General features: G+C 49.1%; 1 pseudogene across 1 annotated transcript; it reads left to right on the top strand.

The window, feature by feature from the left end:
• The first annotated feature begins 7,190 nt into the window (after nucleotides 1–7,190).
• Nucleotides 7,191–12,326, top strand: LOC311118473 (annotated as a pseudogene). Its single transcript has 4 exons — nucleotides 7,191–7,328; nucleotides 8,891–9,046; nucleotides 10,964–11,063; nucleotides 11,384–12,326. The product of its transcript is annotated as an uncharacterized misc_RNA (transcript).
• The last annotated feature ends 282 nt before the right edge of the window (nucleotides 12,327–12,608 follow it).

Raw genomic sequence — 12,608 nt, 5'->3', positions numbered from 1 at the left:
AACTCTGTCTCTGCTTCCCTCTTCCCCTTACCCACTCCCAGGCCACGCCCCATTATCCGCTCCCAGGCCACGCCCCCTTACCCACTCCCAAGCCCCACCCCCTCACCCACTCCCAAGCCCCACCCCCTCACCCACTCCCAAGCCCCACCCCCTCATGAATATGTCATAGGAATCTTCCTGGGTGGATGATACTGCACATGGCCCGTCTCGGTGTGCGTTCCAAATCGCACCCTATTCCCGATATAGTGCACTACGTTTGACCAGGACCCATCCCCTTTTCCATCCAGGGCCCTGGTCAAAAGTAGTGCACTATATAGGGAATAGGGTGCAATTTGGGATACATCCTCATTCTGTTTTCTCTGTGTGTTCTTTGTTTCTGTGGGTTTTGTGTTTGTTGGCATGCTGTGTCAGTAGGGCTGGGCCTGTTTCTCAGCAGTACTCTACTCTCACGATAACCTATTTCTAGCCACCCATAACATACTCTGACTACTAGTCCACACTTAGAGGGAATTCTCACACACACACTTGTTACGTTACAGCCTTATTCTATAACGGATTCAATTGTTTTTGTTTCCCCTCATCAATCTAGACACAATACCCCATAATGACAAAGTAAAAACTTTACATATCAATTTTAGAATAAGGCTGTAATGTAACAAAATGTGGAAAAAGGGAAGGGGTTTAAATACTTTCAGAAGGCACTGTAGATACACACACACATTCTTACTTGACTACTCGTCCCAACCGAGACACTTCCCTTTATCTTGGAATGTGACAGGATGACAGATGCTCTCTCTCTCTCTCTCTCTCTCTCTCTCTCTCTCTCTCTCTCTCTCTCTCTCTCTCTCTCTCTCTCGCTCTCTCTCTCTCTCTCTCTCTCTCTCTCCTCTCTCTCTCTCTCTCTCTCTCTCTCTCTCTCTCTCTCTCTCTCTCTCTCTTCTCTCTCTCTCTCTCTCTCTCTCTCTCTCTCTCTCTCTCTCTCTCTCACTCTCTCTCTACATAATGTCTATGAACACAGATTTGACCCTTGGTGCCATGTTGTTTCAGAAGACCCCTGGACTGTGGCATAGTAGGTAGACAAGCTAGAGACCTTTAGAGTGGCCAGTCTAGTTAGAGGATTTCTACAAAACTGTATCAATCCTTGGGGCCTGTCTCCCAGAATCAGATTCAAGGTACAATGCAGCTGTTTTCGTTCAATATAAAATCATTTATGGGCAACAATGAAGTACCTTGCTGTGATTTGTTTTAAATTAAAATGACACATTTCTCAAGCAATCTTTTAGCTAGGACTGTCTGGGGAGTGGTCTGAGTAGGGAGGGGAAAACTGAAAACGAGCTGTTATTGGGAGAGAGGTTTGGAATGCTCTTTCTTATTTATTGCCTTACCTCCATAACTTGCTACATTTGCACACACTGTATATATATTTTCTGTTGTATTTCTGACTTTATGTTTTTTACCCCATATGTAACTCTGTGTTGTTTTTATTGCACTACTTTGCTTTATCTTGGCCAGGTCGCAGTTGTAAATGAGAACCTGTTCTCAACTGGCTTACCTGGTAAATAAGGTGAAATAAAATAATAAATAAAAATAAAATAGTAACTAATTGGTGATGTCAACTCCATCCTCTTCCCATCCTCCCCCTCCTCTTCCCATCCTCCCACTCCTCTCTCCTTCTCCCCCTCCTCCCCCTCCTCTTCCCTCCTCCACTCCTCCCCTCCTCTTCCCTCCTCCCCCTTCCTCCCCACTCCTCTCCCCTTCTCCCCTTCTCCCCTCCTCCCCCTTCTCCCCCTCCACTTCCCTCCTCTTCCCACCTCCCCCTTCTCCCCTCCTCTCCCCCTCCTCCCCTCCTCTCCCCTTCTCCCCTCCTCCCCCTCCTCTCCTCTCCCCTTCTCCCCCTCCTCCCCCTCCTCCCCCTCCTCTTCCCATCCTCCCCCTTCTCCCCCCTCCTCTTCCCATCCTCCCCCTCCACTCCCCTTCTCCCCTCCTCTCCCCTTCTCCCCTCCTCCCCCTCCTCCCCCTCCTCTCCTCTCCCCTTCTCCCCTCCTCCCCCTCCTCTCCTCTCCCCCTTCTCCCCTTCTCCCCTCCTCCCCCTCCTCCCCCTCCCCCTCCTCTTCCCATCCTCCCCCTTCTCCCCCTCCTCTTCCCATCCTCCCCCTCCTATCCCCTTCTCCCCCTCCTCCCCCTCCTCTCCCCTCCTCACCCTCCTCTCCCCCTTCTCCCCCTCCTCTTCCCATCCTCCCCCTCCTCTCCCCTTCTCCCCTCCACTTCCCTCCTCTTCCCACCTCCCCCTTCTCCCCCTCCTCTCCCCTTCTCCCATCCTCCCCCTCCTCTTCCCCTCCTCCCGCTCCTCTCCCCTTCTCCCCCTCCTCTTCCCACCTCCCCTCCTCTCCCCTCCTCTCCCCTTCTCCCCCTCCTCCCCCTCCTCTCCCCATCCTCCCCCTCCTCTCCCCTTCTCCCCCTCCTCCCCCTCCTCTCCCCATCCTCCCCCTCCTCTCCCCTTCTCCCCCTCCTCCCCCTCCTCTCCCTTCTCCCCTTCTCCCCCTCCTCCCCCTCCTCCCCCTCCCCCTCCTCTTCCCATCCTCCCCCTTCTTCCCATCCTCCCCCTCCTATCCCCTTCTCCCCCTCCTCCCCCTCCTCTCCCCTCCTCACCTCCTCTCCCCCTTCTCCCCCTCCTCTTCCCATCCTCCCCTCCTCTTCCCATCCTCCCCCTCCTCTTCCCCTTCTCCCCCTCCACTTCCTCCTCTCCCACCTCCCCCTCCTCTCCCCTCCTCTCCCATCCTCCCCCTCCTCCGCTCCTCTCCCCTTCTCCCCTTCTCCCCTCCTCTCCCCTCCTCACCCTCCTCTCCCCCTTCTCCCCCTCCTCTTCCCATCCTCCCCCTCCTCTTCCCATCCTCCCCCTCCTCTCCCCTTCTCCCCCTCCACTTCCCTCCTCTTCCCACCTCCCCCTTCTCCCCCTCCTCTCCCCTTCTCCCCATCCTCCCCCTCCTCTTCCCCTCCTCCCGCTCCTCTCCCCATCCTCCCCCTCCTCTTCCCACCTCCCCCTCCTCTCCCCTCCTCTCCCCTTCTCCCCCTCCTCCCCCTCCTCTCCCCATCCTCCCCCTCCTCTCCCCTCCTCTCACCTTCTCCCCCTCCTCCCCCCTCCTCTCCCCATCCTCCCCCTCCTCTCCCTTCTCCCCCTCCTCCCCCTCCTCTCCCCCTTCTCCCCCTCCTCTTCCCCTCCTCCCGCTCCTCTCCCCATCCTCCCCCTCCTCTTCCCACCTCCCCCTCCTCTCCCCTCCTCTCCCCTTCTCCCCCTCCTCCCCCTCCTCTTCCCATCCTCCCCCTCCTCTCCCCTTCTCCCCCTCCACTTCCCTCCTCTTCCCTCCTCTCCCCTTCTCCCCCTCCTCTTCCCATCCTCCCCCTCCTCTCCCTTCTCCCCCTCCTCTCCCCTTCTCCCCATCCTCCCCCTCCTCTTCCCATCCTCCCCCTCCTCTCCCCTTCTCCCCCTCCTCTTCCACCTCCCCCTCCTCTCCCCTCCTCTCCCCTTCTCCCCCTCCTCCCCCTCCTCTTCCCATCCTCCCCCTCCTCTCCCCTTCTCCCCCTCCTCTTCCCATCCTCCCCCTCCTCTCACCTTCTCCCCCACCAGCCCCCAACCACTCCCAGCGAACAGGGTGAGGTCCATCAGAAGGTTTGTGTGAGTGACGTGGAGGATGTTTGTTCTGACCTGGTTGTCATTGCAGGCGTGGTCCTATACTCAGGCAAGGTGTGTGTGTGTGTTGCCGTTCGGCCTGATCAACTACATTCCTAAGCCCAGACCAAACCTTGTTTTATGTTCTCTGCATTCCACAACAGGGCTATGAGCATTCTTTATGTGTGTGTTTGCATACGTGTGTGCATGCATATTTTTGTGTGTGTTCTGAGGTTTTTTTCCAATGACGAAGCAAGTTCAGGAAATCTACCGTACGATAGCCATCATCAAAGTAGCCTGTACCACTCAGACAACATTACACACAACATTACTAAAATATATATCCATTCAACTACAGCTAACTGACTAATATATATCCATTTAACTACAGCTAACTGACTAATATATATCCATACAACTACAGCTAACTGACTAATATATATCCATACAACTACAGCTAACTGACTAATATATATCCATACAACTACAGCTAACTGACTAATATATATCCATACAACTACAGCTAACTGACTAATATATATCCATACAGCTAACTGACTAATATATATCCATACAACTACAGCTAACTGACTAATATATATCCATACAACTACAGCTAACTGACTAATATACACTGCTCAAAAAAATAAAGGGAACACTTAAACAACACAATGTAACTCCAAGTCAATCACACTTCTGTGAAATCAAACTGTCCACTTAGGAAGCAACACTGATTGACAATAAATTTCACATGCTGTTGTGCAAATGGAATAGACAACAGGTGGAAATTATAGGCAATTAGCAAGACACCCCCAATAAAGGACTGGTTTTGCAGCTGGTGACCACAGACCACTTCTCAGTTCCTATGCTTCCTGGCTGATGTTTTGGTCACTTTTGAATGCTGGCGGTGCTTTCACTCTAGTGGTAGCATGAGACGGAGTCTACAACCCACACAAGTGGCTCAGGTAGTGCAGCTCATCTAGGATGGCACATCAATGCGAGCTGTGGCAAGAAGGTTTGCTGTGTCTGTCAGCGTAGTGTCCAGAGCATGGAGGCGCTACCAGGAGACAGGCCAGTACATCAGGAGACGTGGAGGAGGCCGTAGGAGGGCAACAACCCAGCAGCAGGACTGCTACCTCCGCCTTTGTGCAAGGAGGAGCAGGAGGAGCACTGCCAGAGCCCTGCAAAATGACCTCCAGCAGGCCACAAATGTGCATGTGTCTGCTCAAACGGTCAGAAACAGACTCCATGAGGGTGGTATGAGGGCCCGACGTCCACAGGTGGGGGTTGTGCTTACAGCCCAACACCGTGCAGGACGTTTGGCATTTGCCAGAGAACACCAAGATTGTCAAATTCGCCACTGGCGCCCTGTGCTCTTCACAGATGAAAGCAGGTTCACACTGAGCACGTGACAGACATGACAGAGTCTGGAGACGCCGTGGAGAACGTTCTGCTGCCTGCAACATCCTCCAGCATGACCGGTTTGGCGGTGGGTCAGTCATGGTGTGGGGTGTCATTTCTTTGGGGGGCCACACAGCCCTCCATGTGCTCGCCAGAGGTAGCCTGACTGCCATTAGGTACCGAGATGAGATCCTCAGACCCCTTGTGAGACCATGTGCTGGTGCGGTTGGCCCTGGGTTCCTTCTAATGCAAGACAATGCTAGACCTCATGTGGCTGGAGTGTGTCAGCAGTTCCTGCAAGAGGAAGGCATTGATGCTATGGACTGGCCCGCCCGTTCCCCAGACCTGAATCCAATTTAGCACATCTGGGACATCATGTCTCGCCCCATCCACCAATGCCACGTTGCACCACAGACTGTCCAGGAGTTGGTGGATGCTTTAGTCCAGGTCTGGGAGGAGATCCCTCAGGAGACCATCCGCCACCTCATCAGGAGCATGCCCAGGCGTTGTAGGGAGGTCATACAGGCACGTGGAGGCCACACACACTACTGAGCCTCATTTTGACTTGTTTTAAGGACATTACATCAAAGTTGGATCAGCCTGTAGTGTGGTTTTCCACTTTAATTTTGAGGGTGACTCCAAATCCAGACCTCCATGGGTTGATAAATTTGATTTCCATTGATAATTTTTGTGTGATTTTGTTGTCAGCACATTCAACTATGTAAAGAAAAAAGTATTTAATAAGATTATTTCATTCATTCAGATCTAGGATGTGTTATTTTAGTGTTCCCTTTATTTTTTTGAGCAGTGTATATCCATACAACTACAGCTAACTGACTAATATATATCCATACTACAGCTAACTGACTAATATATATCCATACAACTACAGCTAACTGACTAATATATATCAATACTACTACAGCTAACTGACTAATATATATCAATACTACTACAGCTAACTGACTAATATATATCCATACAACTACAGCTAACTGACTAATATATATCCATACAACTACAGCTAACTGACTAATATATATCCATACAACTACAGCTAACTGACTAATATATATCCATACAACTACAGCTAACTGACTAATATATATCCATTTAACTACAGCTAACTGACTAATATATATCCATACAGCTACAGCTAACTGACTAATATATATCCATATAACTACAGCTAACTGACTAATATATATCCATACAACTACAGCTAACTGACTAATATATATCCATACAACTACAGCTAACTGACTAATATATATCCATATAACTACAGCTAACTGACTAATATATATCCATATAACTACAGCTAACTGACTAATATCTACAGTGGGGGAAAAAAGTATTTAGTCAGCCACCAATTGTGCAAGTTCTCCCACTTAAAAAGATGAGAGAGGCCTGTAATTTTCATCATAGGTACACGTCAACTATGACAGACAAAATGAGAAAAAAAAATCCAGAAAATCACATTGTAGGATTTTTAATGAATTTATTTGCAAATTATGGTGGCTGAATAAATACTTTTTTCCCCACTGTAACTGACTAAAATTGTAGTCCTGTGTAGCTCAGTTGGTAGAGCATGGCGTTTACAACACCAGGGTTATGAGTTCGATTCCCACGGGGGGCCAGCATGAAAATGTATGCACTCACTAACTGTAAGTCGCTCTGGATAAGAGCGTCTGCTGAATGACTAAAATGTAAATATCTATCCATACAGCTAAACTGACTACAATCAAAAATAGAAAATCTGACCTAGATTTGTAAAATATAATTGATTAATTAGTACTTTTGTTGTTTTGAGTTTATTTAACTTACCTCTTTTTGAATGGTGTGTTTGTGTTCATGTTTGTGTTCATGTGTGTGTGTTTGTGTGTGTGTGTCTGTGTGCTTGACTGTGTGTGTATGAGAGAGGTCTCTGGTAAAGCCATCATGCTTCCCTGCCAGTGATGCATTGTGGGAAAAAAACAGATGTGTGTGTACAGCAATGAAGGGGCTTCCCATCCCTGCACCGCCCCTCTATTAGTTAGCCTCGGTAGCTCTCAGAGCTAACAACCTCCGGAGCTCTAGACACCCAGACCCCGGCCCTTCCCTAACCCAGCCACGCTGCACTATGCCCAGCCTCAGAGCCGGCCGGAGGGCCCTGGCCCTGATTCTCCTGGTTGTCCTCCAGCTTCAGGCCTGTAGGGGACAGGGTGCTGCTGAGTTCAGGAAGCCCATCTACCAGAGACTCAGACGACTAGACGATCAGGTCAGTGTGTATGGTTGTGTGTGTCAGTGTCTGTGTGTGTTCATGTGTGTGTGTTTGTTCATGTGTATGTATCTGTGTGTCTGTGTGTGTGTGTCTGTGTGTGTGTATATTTGTGTGTGTGTCTGTGTGTGTGTGTGTGTGTGTCTGTGTGTGTGTCTGTGTGTGTGTGTGTGTGTGTGTGTGTGTGTGTGTGTGTGTGTGTGTGTGTATGTCTGTCTGTCTGTCTGTCTGTCTGTGTGTCACCCTTGATGTGTTATTGTTTTATTACAAGAAAAAAAAAATAGAATATCATTTTCGAAGTTAAAAGATGTCCAAGAAATGTAAATGTTTCCAAGAGAGTAATATATATCCATAAGTAAGGTATACTACATGACCAAAAGTATGTGGACACCTGCTCGTCCAACATCTCATTCCAAAATCATAGGCATTACTATGGAGTTGGTCCCCTCTTTGCTGCTATAACAGCCTCCACTCTTCTGGGACAGCTTTCCACTATATGTTGGAACATTGCTGAGGGGACTTGCTTCCATTCAGCCACAAGAGCGTTAGTGAAGTCGGGCACTGATGTTGGGCGATTAGGCCTGGCTCATAGTCGATGGGGTTGAGGTCACGGCTCTCTGCAGACCAGTCAAGTTCTTCCACACCGATCTCGACAAACCATTTCTGTATGACCTCGCCTTGTGCACGGGGGCATTGTCATGCTGAAACAGGAAAGGGCCTTCCCCAAACTGTTTCCACAAAGTTGGAAACACAGAATCGTCTAGAATGCCAATATTTCCCTTCACTGGAACTAAGGGGCCTAGCCCGAACCATGAAAAACAGCCCCAAACTTTACAGTTGGCACTATGCATTGGAGCAGGTAGCGTTCTCCTGACATCCGCCAAACCCAGATTCATCCGTCGGACTGCCAGATGGTGAAGCGTGATTCATCACTCCAGAAAACGCATTTCCACTGCTCCAGAGTCCAATGGTGGTGAGCTTTACACCACTCCAGCCGACGCTTGGCATTACGCATGGTGATCTTAGGCTTGTGTGCGGCTGCTTGGCCATGGAAACCCATTTCATGAAGATCCTGACGAACAGTTCGTGTGCTGATGTTGCTTCCAGAGGCCGTTTGGAACTCACTAGTGAGTGTTGAAACCAAGGACAGATTATTTTTACAGGCTACGCGCTTCAACACTCGGCGGTCCCGTTCTGTGAGCTTGTGTGTTCTACCACTTCGCGGCTGAGCCGTTGTTGCTCCTAGACATTTCCACTTCACAATAACAGCACTTACAGTAGACCGGGGCAGCTCTAGGAGGGAAGAAATGTGACGAACTGACTTGTTGGAAAGGTGGCATCCTATGACGGTGCCACGTTGAAATCACAGCTCTTCAGTAAGGCCATTCTACTGCCAATGTTTGTCTGTGGAGATTGCATGGCTGTGTGCTCAATTTTATACACCTGTCAGCAACGGGTGTGGCTGAAATTAACGAATCCACTGATTTGAAGGGATGTCCACATACTTTTGCATATATAGTGTATGTCCAAGAAATTGTGTTGTACGTGTGTGTGTTTCTCAGTTCCGTCGATTCCAGGAACTGACCCTGAGCCGGTTAGAGTTTCTGTCGCAGATGTCTAACGTGTCGACCTCCCTAGAGGTCAGAGTTCAGACCCAGTCCGACCAACACAGAAACCTCACCCAGGAACTAACAAAACTCAGAGACACCACCACACAGGTTACTATTAATATCATTTTGATTATATTATATATAGATATATATATATTATGTTATATTTACATGTATGTTATATATTATGTTATATTTTATATTAAAATATATAAATACAGTGGGGAGAACAAGTATTTGATACACTGTCGATTTTGCAGGTTTTCCTACTTACAAAGCATGTAGAGGTCTGTAATTTATATCATAGGTACACTTCAACTGTGAGAGACGGAATCTAAAAATAAAAAAAATCCAGAAAATCACATTGTATGATTTTTAAGTAATTAATTTGCATTTTATTGCATGACATAACTATTTGATCACCTACCAACCAGTAAGAATTCCGGCTCTCACAGACCTGTTAGTTTTTCTTTAAGAAGCCCTCCTGTTCTCCACTCATTACCTGCATTAACTGCACCTGTTTGAACTCGTTACTTGTATAAAAGACACCTGTCCACACACTCAATCAAACAGACTCCAACCTCTCCATAATGACCAAGACCTGAGAGCTATGTAAGGACATCAGGGATAAAATTGTAGACCTGCACAAGGCTGGGATGGGCTACAGGACAACAGGCAAGCAGCTTGGTGAGAAGGCAACAACTGTTGGCGCAATTATTAGAAAATTGAAGAAGTTCAAGATGACGGTCAATCACCCTCGGTCTGGGGCTCCATGCAAGATCTCACCTCGTGGGGCATCAATGATCATGAGGAAGGTGAGGGATCAGCCCAGAACTACACGGCAGGACCTGGTCAATGACCTGAAGAGAGCTGGGACCACAGTCTCAAAGAAAACCATTAGTAACACACTACGCCGTCATGGATTAAATTCCTGCAGCGCACGCAAGGTCACCCTGCTCAAGCCAGCGCATGTCCAGGTATATCTGAAGTTTGCCAATGACCATCTGGATGATCCAGAGGAGGAATGGGAGAAGGTCATGTGGTCTGATGAGACAAAAATAGAGCTTTGTCTAAACTCCACTCGCTGTGTTTGGAGGAAGAAGAAGGATGAGTACAACCCCAAGAACACCATCCCAACCGTGAAGCATGGAGGTGGAAACATCATTCTTTGGGGATGCTTTTCTGCAAAGGGGACAGGACGACTGCACCGTATTGAGGGGAGGATGGATGGGGCCATGTATTGCGAGATCTTGGCCAACAACCTCCTTCCCTCAGTAAGAGCATTGAAGATGGGTCGTGGCTGGGTCTTCCAGCATGACAACGACCCGAAACACACAGCCAGGGCAACTAAGGAGTGGCTCCGTAAGAAGCATCTCAAGGTCCTGGAGTGGCCTAGCCAGTCTCCAGACCTGAACCCAATAGAAAATCTTTGGAGGGAGCTGAAAGTCCGTATTGCCCAGCGACAGCCCCGAAACCTGAAGGATCTGGAGAAGGTCTGTATGGAGGAGTGGGCCAAAATCCCTGCTGCAGTGTGTGCAAACCTGGTCAAGACCTACAGGAAACGTATGATCTCTGTAATTGCAAACAAAGGTTTCTATACCAAATATTAAGTTCTGCTTTTCTGATGTATCAAATACTTATGTCATGCAATAAAATGCAACTTAATTACTTAAAAATCATACAATGTGATTTTCTGGATTTTTTTTATTTTTAGATTCCGTCTCTCACAGTTGAAGTGTACCTATGATAAAAATTACAGACCTCTACATGCTTTGTAAGTAGGAAAACCTGCAAAATCGGCAGTGCATCAAATACTTGTTCTCCCCACTGTATATATTTATATTTATGTTATATTATTATGTCATATATATATTATGGTAATATTATTATTATGGTTATATTTTGTTTTAATTTGGGTCCTGTCTTGTCATTGTTTTATCTTGTTGCTGTCCTGATTTGCTTCAAACATTTTCTGTAGTTTTTTTGTGTGGGGGAACATTTATAAAAAAAATTACCAAAAAACAGGAGCTGAACGGCCTGAAAAGACTGGAGCAGTAAACTACAGAAGAAGAACAAGAGGATGGAGGGAAGATTGGCCTCACTGGAGAGACGCAGCCAGGGACAGGTACACTAAACAACAACAGACAGGGACAGGTACACTCTCTCTCTCTCTCCCTCTCCCTCCTCTCTCTCCTCTCTCTCCTCTCCCTCCTCTCTCTCCTCTCCCTCCTCTCTCTCCTCTCCCTCCTCTCTCTCCTCTCTCTCCTCTCTCTCCTCTCTCTCCTCTCTCTCCTCTCCCTCCTCTCTCTCCTCTCGCTCCTCTCGCTCCTCTCACTCCTCTCTCTCCCCTCCTCTCTCTTTTTTCATCCCTCTCCTCTCTTTCCTCTCCTCTCTCAACTCTGTCTCCTCTCTTCTCTCTCTTCTCTCTCTCCTCTCTCTGCACAGAGCAGCAGGCAGACCCAGAGACGGAGTCAGGAGCAGGGAGAGTCTCTCTCCAGCCTCACCCTGGCGCTCCACAGCCAGGAGGGGCGTCTCGACTCCCTGGAAGCCCAGCGAGAGGAGCTTCTGGTCGGGCTGAGAGGTCTCCAAGAGTCCCTGAGCGAGCAGGATCTCCTCCGGATGAGCCGGCTCGAAGGGAGGCTGGGGGAGCTACTACAGGGGAATGGAGTCTCTTCCAGGGGATCAGAGAGGACAGGAGACCCCCTCACCTCCAACCTCACCCCCCAGGATACAGCACCCCCACGGAGAACCCAGGCCTCCAGAGGACAGAGCCCAAGACAGGACACCCAGACCCAGCCCGGACACACCCAGACATATTACCAGCCCCTGCCTCAGGCTAACATTCAGCCTCAGCCCCAACCCCAAACCTTCTCTCAGCCCCAGACCCAGACCCAGCCCAAACCCCAACCCCACTCTCAGCCGAAACACACCAAAGACAGGAGGATGAAGACAAGACTACAGCCTCCACATCCACCTCCCCACCCCACACAGCCTCCTTCTCAGTCCCAGGAGGAGAAGAGGAGGCTGGCGGAGAGAGGACAGGATAGCCCCTGGCCTGGTCGTCCTCAACAGGGGGCAAAACCACAGTCTGTGGAGGAGAGGAGAGAGGAGGGAGAGATGGAGAGGAGGAGGGGGGACGAGGTGTGGAGGAGGAGTGAAGAGAAGCGGACAGACAGGAGGAGGGGAGAGGAAGAGCGGACAGAGAGGAGGAGTGGAGAGGAAGAGCGGACAGAGAGGAGGAGGGGAGAGGAGGAAGAGGAGGAGGAGGAGGAGGGGAGAGGAGGAGAGGAGGAGATGAAAGGAGAGGAACCACTAATCCAGAACCTTCTTCAGCTTCCAGTGAGACATAAGATCCCTCTGCAGCACATCCCCAGGAGAGAAGCTACCAGTAAGTAACTCCAGATGTCAATAATAAGATAGCAACTCCAGTAACTTTCCCAAAATTCCCAGGTTTTCCATAAATTCTGGTTGAAGGATTCTGGATGTCCTGTGGTTCCAGGAATCTTCTGGAAGCCCTCTGTCAGCCACACAACACAGCATCCAGTAATGAGGTGCCATTTAAAGAACTATAAAACAGAGAGGTGTTAAATAACATCCTGTAGTATCCTATAGATAGGTGTATTGCGGTGTGACATTAAATAACATCCCATAGTATCCCATAATGAGGTGT

The sequence above is a fragment of the Coregonus lavaretus genome (genome assembly GCF_964263955.1).
Source record: "Coregonus lavaretus genome assembly, contig: HAP1_SCAFFOLD_559, whole genome shotgun sequence".
Lineage (NCBI taxonomy): Eukaryota > Metazoa > Chordata > Actinopteri > Salmoniformes > Salmonidae > Coregonus > Coregonus lavaretus.
This window is presented reverse-complemented; position numbering and strand designations above follow the sequence as displayed.